General features: G+C 41.1%; 1 protein-coding gene across 3 annotated transcripts in view; it reads right to left on the reverse strand.

Annotated features, from left to right (window-relative positions):
* The window catches only part of LOC306893422 (plasma membrane calcium-transporting ATPase 1-like), a 28,585-nt gene extending 22,904 nt beyond the window's left edge, over positions 1-5,681 (reverse strand). For 2 of the 3 annotated variants that reach the window (XM_079455210.1, XM_079455212.1), the window contains exon 1: positions 5,299-5,681. The gene's annotated coding sequence lies outside the window, so the exon portion shown is untranslated. Of the gene's footprint in view, positions 1-4,699; positions 4,761-5,298 lie in introns of all 3 variants that reach the window. The other variant, XM_079455211.1, reaches the window with a different exon arrangement.
* Between the last annotated feature and the right edge of the window lie 2,154 nt (positions 5,682-7,835).

The following is a 7,835-nucleotide window of genomic DNA, read 5'->3' on the forward strand; positions in this document are numbered from 1 at the left end:
ATTTTCTTCAATTTTCACCAAAACCATGGGGAATATGTTCAAAATGTCACAGAGCCCTATTTGAAAATACAGCAATGAAATGAGTTTGTTAAAGTAAACAAGCTGTTTTATCTGTTACTTCAACTGGATGTGAAAAGGGAAACACCCAACCGTTTTAACAGCGTAACAGCTAGCCGTGTAACAGTGACTTTAGTAGTCCTAGAAAGAGTCCTTAAAGGAGTCATATGACTTGACTCCGTGTTTTCCTGTATCTTTGGTTTGTGACAAGTTGTTCATGCATATATTAGACCCGTAAAATTGCAAATATTAAATCTCAAACTAAAAGAGATGTTATATTTAAATTCGGAGGCTCATCCAAACTGGCCCAAAAGGCCACGTTTAACCACGCCCCCACAATTCTACGTCAGTTCGTGAGAAGCAAGGACACAATTAGAAATCTGAGAGCCTTGTATCCTCTGGCTGTTCTCCCCTCCAGTGTGATGCTAAACAAAAAAAGTCAATACAAGTTATTATATTCAGTAACTACGTCCTCGCTGGATGCAACAAATGCCTCATTATAATGTTTTATTGACTTTGTCCGTCACGTTGTGTCGAGAATTTAGCTATAGTTAACTAATTGTTAAACATAATAGTTTTTCAAATACACTCTGCTGGCAAAGTTGATTATCCGGTTGGTCAAATAAATTTTCCGGATCATATTCGGGCTTGAACACGGTACAAAGACATTATCAGCTGTCAATATGCTTTGAAGGCTGATGATCCGAATATAGTAAGGGGCGTTACATTTTCGCCACATGCTTGAGGTATTCGGCAAATCACAACGCACTGGGTAGCTGGCCCATTAGAGCACACAGTGCTTTTCACAATGATGAGCTTTGTTAAAAGAAAAAGCGGGGCAAGACGGTATGTGAAAACTAATGTGTTTTTTAACCATACACCGTGTAAACACACTGTATTACACCAAATGTGTACAATAATGTTAATTTAAGCCATCCAATATGACCCCTATAATAAAAACAATTGAGGTTTTCTAAATGACTGGCGTGTCAAGTAGTCATTGCAAACATTTTATTACCAAGGTTCATTTAAAAAAGCCAAACAAACAGGTTCTCAGAGTACTGAGTACTACAGAGTTCTCGCTAAAATAAGTTTAAAAAAAAAGTGGTTGCATGACAGAAATGACAGGAATTTCTACAGGTTTTAAGCAAGATAACCTCTGTCCTGCAGAAGCTATCTTTCACTACCTCCTCCAGTTCTAGTTATCATCCATAAGTGACTGCTTGACCAAGATGAGAGAAGTGGCAATCTTTGCTGTGCCGTGACAGTTTCAGCTTGCAGAGCAGGTCACATGTCACAACAGTGGAAAATCATTGTGATTGGATCTTCAAACTAACAACCGCTAGCAACCACAGTATGGTTGAGCAACAATACTGTTAACCCCTGCTATACACAAGTATCTGCAGTCCAGTGTCTGTTGAAATTCAACAGAAAGAATGACAGTCACCCAACAACAATGTGAAAGTCTGAGAGAGAATGTAAAGATCTTTACCCAGCAACGGCTTGTGATCTTACTTGGTTAGAGTCACAATGCAAGTATAGGATTGTATAGGATAGTTCAGGATAGGTGCTGTGAGCTCTGACTTTCTCTTCTTGGTTGGTGTAGTCTAGGGCAGCACTAATTTGAGCTCATTTACACTGAATCCAAGCAGTACACCATTTGATACTAGAGGGCTGAGGTGGGTTAGACCTGGCGCATTCTAGGTCTGCTTTCATGCAGCGATGCCAGTCTAAAGATGACCACAGACAATGAAAAAGGGCATTTATGGTAGTGTCACTTAGACAGAGGTCTATAAATGTGCATTTATCTTTTTCCATCACCTGCAGAAAACCAAGTCAGGTTTAAGACACATCAAAACTGTTCCAAAGTACTACAAGTGAGGTTCCAAGAAAACCTAAGGAAAACCCTCTTGTTCTTGGATGGCAATTGGAAACTCTCTTTACTGTACAAGCCAACTTCATGCAAGTCAAGGACAGCCATTCCAGGGATCCCTCTGCAGTGAAGCTGTCCGTAATGGGGTATTTTTAGCTGCCTCAGACAGCCCATTCCCCATCCCCCTCTCTGGCAGTTGCTGAAATGGGTCAGGCCATTTCTATGTGGAGGGTACAATGCAGACGCCCCGCCTTACTCATGCTACATGGCTCAGTGCACTTAGGGCCACTTCACACCACTGGCTGGGCCCTTCCACATTACCAGCACTGATCCTGCTAACTCGCAGAAACCAGCCACCCACTCATCCACAAAGAACAACCATCAAGAAGAATCTAGTGCTGAACCTTGTTGTAATGGCACCCCCAAAATGTAACTTCACACTGGAATTTTATTTTAATTACAACGTATTACTTTTTCTTTAAATGTACTTAAATGTGTCTGTCTTTAGTTCAGTGCTTTTATGTTCTCATCGGGACCGTACATCTTTAAAGAAGAGAACCGTAAGGCTGATTGATATAGAGTTCACAGCAAGCCATCTGTTCCTACTCCTGGTTATATCTTTGACACCATGTAATTATCTAGAGATAACTTATAATGCGATAATGGGCAAGATGAAGGTTCAGAACACGTAACTGTTAAATGTCAATGCAGAATCATGGGAAGACAATTGGTAACCATATGCTAAACAGAATGATGGACACCTGTAAAGGCTGCTTCTGTCCAAAGCCATCTCTATATTGAGCTTTGTCACAATTTTTCAAGTCAACACCTGTAGGTACCACTCAAACACAGAGCACTAGACTGCTTAAGTTATGCAACAAAACATATTTAATTTGGACTAAAATGTTGGATAGGGCCTGGAACGTGACCTCCAGAACATCCTAAAGGTAGTTACAGCTTACCCCAGTCATCTGAGGTCAAAGAAATGTTCATTTATCTGTATAGTCTTGAATAGGCATTCAGCTATATCGTAAATAAAACAGCAATAAACACTCTTAATAACACAGACACTATTTTTAGCGGTTTATAATAGCTTCTGTGGGGTTGAATGTCACCTCAGATTAATGTGACACCGAGTCAGTGGCCTCTTACATAAACAATACTAGAGAGAGGGGCTAGGTTACCATCTTTCCATACCAGCTGGAATGGAACACATCAATATATTACAAGAGCTCACATTCACATTTTCATTAAATGCTGTAACAGTAGGTATCGCCATAGATTAAGATCGATAATTTGATCTAATTTTAAAAGTATTACTTTAAAAATAGACAACAGAACACACAAAAAGCTTTGTTTTGAATCAATCCTGAAATGTAAAGTGCAGTTTCACGTGTGCAAGGGTCCTATACAACAGAAGAAGAAAACATTATATTCCATAAATAATACAACAAATATTGCTGTAATTTAGGCTAATTGTAATATTAGAATAATGAGTATGCATAACAAATCAACATATTTATTAGAGACAGTTTGGTCTTTTGCAGTTGTAATGAGAGCAATTTTAGTGCACTGAAGCGCTGCACTTTGAACAAATTCCTCAAAGTACTTTGCTCCTAGATGCGTCTAGGAAATCAGTCCGCGTTATCGTGGTTTTATAACCTTGATCGATCACGATGGAGCTTAACTGTTGTCATAGTTACTGTATAAAGATTCACACAGGCATATTTAAATAACCAGTGATCTGAACTCAACAGGCATGTCAAAGGTCAGCATAGACCTAAAACCTGTGCAGACCAAGCGTTTCAGCAAAAGGTACGCAACAATTACCCGTTTTAAAAACAAATAGGCCTACACATTAAAAAGATTCAGAGTTTTGTTTTGGGACAGCAAAAGTTGAATATACGCCGTGCACTCAAGGTCAAATTCAGCATTGCTGTCATACAGCGAGGTATAATCGGGGGCTATAAAGGCCCGAGCAAAAGAAGCAACAGGCCATCGAATGATGTACGCCATGAAGCAACACACCTGACACGCTATGTGAACGCACAATTAAAGGGTCTTTAAACCGGGGTCTACGTATAAGCGCTTTATTCAATCTAAACACATCAGTCAGACAGTAGACGCAATATTCCAGTCGATTAGGTAGTGCGCATTGGGTTTTGCACGTCTGCTCCTTCAAATACGGTCCTGGCAAATTGGACGTGTCGCACAGCCCTTGTACGACTCTCCATGCCAAGTCACACATGACAGGAGGAATTAGGAGCGTATACTACGAGAGTTGAAAATGAATGCGCCACGCTAAACGTTGATCAACAGGCATATCAACCGGCTGAACGCAGACAATTGTACAATACGCACCCAAATGCGAAGCCTGACAAAGCGGGCAATGCTTGAAACATTTAGTTGACAGCAAAGGCGTCCTCGCAGTTGGCTTTAGCCTGCTAGCTGTAACCGCTAGCTGTCTCAGCACAAGTCATCCTGACAGGGTGCGTTGCTGTCATCATAATGGCACCAAACAACGGCTATTTTGCTGAAAACAGACCGGTCTATAACGATCTGCTGTCATTCTTGCGGTCGTTTTCAGGTTTAAGCGCTATAAAGAATGTCGTGCTCGCTTATGTCACAAGACCCCGAACGAACAGCGACACAGAAGTCCGTTACTAGACAGAGACGGTCGCTTGGACGGACAAGTTAGCTCGTTTGACAGCGTTTAAAACAAACAAGTAACGCTCGTGAAGACTAACAAACAAACAAACAGACTCTTACCGCTTCAGTGATACACGTATTTTCTTTGATTTAGCGCTCACGGAATAGACAGTCCACGGTTCTGTAAAACATTACACATTATCTACCGTCTCCACTGGTCAGCCTTCTTAGATAACACGTCAAAACCGCACAACAGTGACATGGAAACGATAAGTCACCTTCCTTCCTTGTAGCACAAAAACGGTGATATTTGAATAAGGGTGTTTGTCAAATAAACGCCGTATCGCGTGAACTGGCGATTGTAGCTGTGAAAAGGCTGCGCGTGCAGTCAAAAGCAACTTTCCAGCGTGCGCTGCACGAGCTCGCCTCATCCCCGCATCTCAACGTGGTGCGATACCATCGATTTTTTTCCAGAAACCCCTTCCCCTGCGGTGACAACATGCAGTTGTGTGTTAAAAATGCACAGCGGTCGGGTTCCTCTCTATTCTCGTTACGGACTAGCCAATTTGGCTAGGCAAGAATAACGAAGGCTAGAGGATAGAACGGTGAGATAATCGTCAGAGAACAACGCAGAAAAATGCATTTCACATACGTTTCGCATTTAGAAGCGGCAGACAGATCAAAAAGCATGCAGCAGAAAACGGGCCATTTAAACTCACAATGCTCTCCGAATAAAGCCTCAGAGATCCCCCTCACTCTCTCGGTCTCCCTCAGACTCGCTCTGCCGTCTATCTAGCTCCTCCAATCTGCAGAGAAATCCCTCCCACAGCCTCGCGTCGCCTAAGACATGTGATGCACGTCAGAAGGATGGCCACTGACAGACTAGAGGATCCTCATTGGTTTAGCCGAGATATCAGTCACGCGCGAAGACTCCCGCTATTTGCTCCCGTTCCTTTATTTATGCGAACTCACGTTATTTACACGTATGTTTATGAGCTCGGTTAAATCGAAACGAACGTATTGACGCTGCGTTCGACTTTATTTTGACTTCATACGAGAAAAGCTTTAGCATGGACCGGTGTTGTTGGCTCCGCCCACAGTCATGGACGAGACTTCCCCGGCGGCTAATTAAACCTGACGTCATTCTTTCCATGACGTCGCCGCGCTCTTCTCTTGATTCTGTTTTGCGTTCGATTCAGCGTGCGGCTACTACTCATTACACTAGCTCATCTGAACCAGGTTACTGCATTATCCAGCCTAGGACATTGCTCAATCTCTTTTTTCAAACTTAAATGAAACATTTCTCAGTCAACGAACACGCATTCCGTATCACTACTGAAAATTTAAATGAACACGAGACAGATAACCAGACGATTGCAAAAGAGCCAAAAGCTGATAATGTGAACTTGCTTTTTTCTTTGCGTTTTCGGTAAAAGGATGTCCACTGAAGCTTGCAGTCTTGAATTTTTCACTATACATGCAATAAGCGTTTCCTTCTTGTGGACTTGTTTTCTACCGAGATAAACTAATTCTGCAAGACAAAAATAAATTCCCTTTTAAAAAAGTAACAGCAATCAAATTACCTTTTTTAAAAGATAAGAGACATTCACTGTTCTAAGCACTAAGCAAATATTTGTGCACGTGAATACCACAACTTCCTCTATATCATGATATAGAAGGCATATCCTGTTCTTGGGGTGTGGTGCTTGTAAAATACTGCACAAGTGCATCTTAATATTTGAAATGGCCACAGCTCATTCCACAACAAGCGGTCGTCTTGAAACATTTATTTATAAATATGCTACCAGAAGATAATTCTTCAGTGTTTTTTAACACCTGTCATCTCCCGTTTACAGAAAAAGCCACAAGTAGTTGCTGTGGTTTTTATTTATACAGATGTCATGGTAACCATGCTTGGCGTGTGATAAACATGACACGTGAAAGATGATACCAAATGTTTTGTAAGTGCAACTGCGTTGAGGGCTTCCCCGTAGAAGTCCCCCAAAAAAACACCAGTGCTATTCTAATTCTGTTGTTTTTTTAACACCTCTCGGCTGACATTTACATTCATTCGCTTAGTAGGCTAGTGCTTTTATTCAAAGCGGCTTGCAAATGATGAACAGTCCAACAAAAGCAATTAGTCATATGAAGAGTCAACAGCATTAGACAAGCTGTAAGACAAGGTTTCAATGTTGGCCAAATAAGTTAAGAGCTGTAGCAGAGAGATTTATGTTAAGGTTTATAGCATTATGTAGTATAATATAGTACTTGCCTTGGTATAGTGATGATTCGGGTATTTAAGTGCTCTACCAGTTGAATGTTGAGGGACGTAGCTGGTCGGGTGATGCTTACCCTTCAGTGAGCTTCAAGCACTCACCATCTTTTGTGTTTTGACCCTTTATAGAGAGAGATACTCTGAAATACAGTCTCAACCCAAAGATCAAGGTATCTGCTGGTTTACAATCACACAGGGACATCAGGTCAACCGAAGACAAAAAACAGACGTGGTTGATTATAAACAAGGACTCTGTCGGTGCTATTGACAAGATCCTTTCACCTAATTGGTTTCATCATTAACAAGAGGCACATCGCTGCACAAGAGCACGTCTTCAATCTTATACTGAGTGTTGCGTTTTCGTAAATGGCAAAACTTCAACTTTTTAACCCTGTGTAGTTTAAATTTAGTAAGGTTTGCTAATGTTCAGTAAGACTGAATGTGAAGGATGGGTGTCAGTGAATAAATTGAGGGCTCTTGAGCGTGTGATGTTCTATGAAATAATCAGTTGATTTGTTAAGCCAGACATCTTTGGTTTTCACCATATTTTCATCTAAAGTAACATAGTCCTTTCTAAGCAAGGAGAGGCAGAAAAACAAGTTTCCTTTAATGCTTCCAAAACCTCAGAAGTGGAGAGGACATGAATCCTATTTTTATTTGTTCCAGTTTCCACTTCTGAGATTTTTATTTGGAGCCTCTCCCATTGGCGGCGCACACAGTGATCCCTGGTCCTTGAGCAGATGTCACAGCAGTGCAGGGATCCAGAAGTGCAGATGTCTAATTTCCCTTCATACAACTGTCCCAGTATATGCACAGATACATGCAAATACACATTCCCATGTATACGTACAACGTAACACTGTATACTATGTAAAAATGTACTTGGGAAGATCCATAGATATTTTAAACGAATAGCTCACCCAAAAATGTACATTCTGCCATCATTTAATCACACTGTTGTCATTTAAACCTGCATTACTT

Source organism: Barbatula barbatula (genome assembly GCF_947034865.1).
Source record: "Barbatula barbatula genome assembly, chromosome: 4".
Classification (NCBI taxonomy): Eukaryota; Metazoa; Chordata; class Actinopteri; order Cypriniformes; family Nemacheilidae; genus Barbatula; species Barbatula barbatula.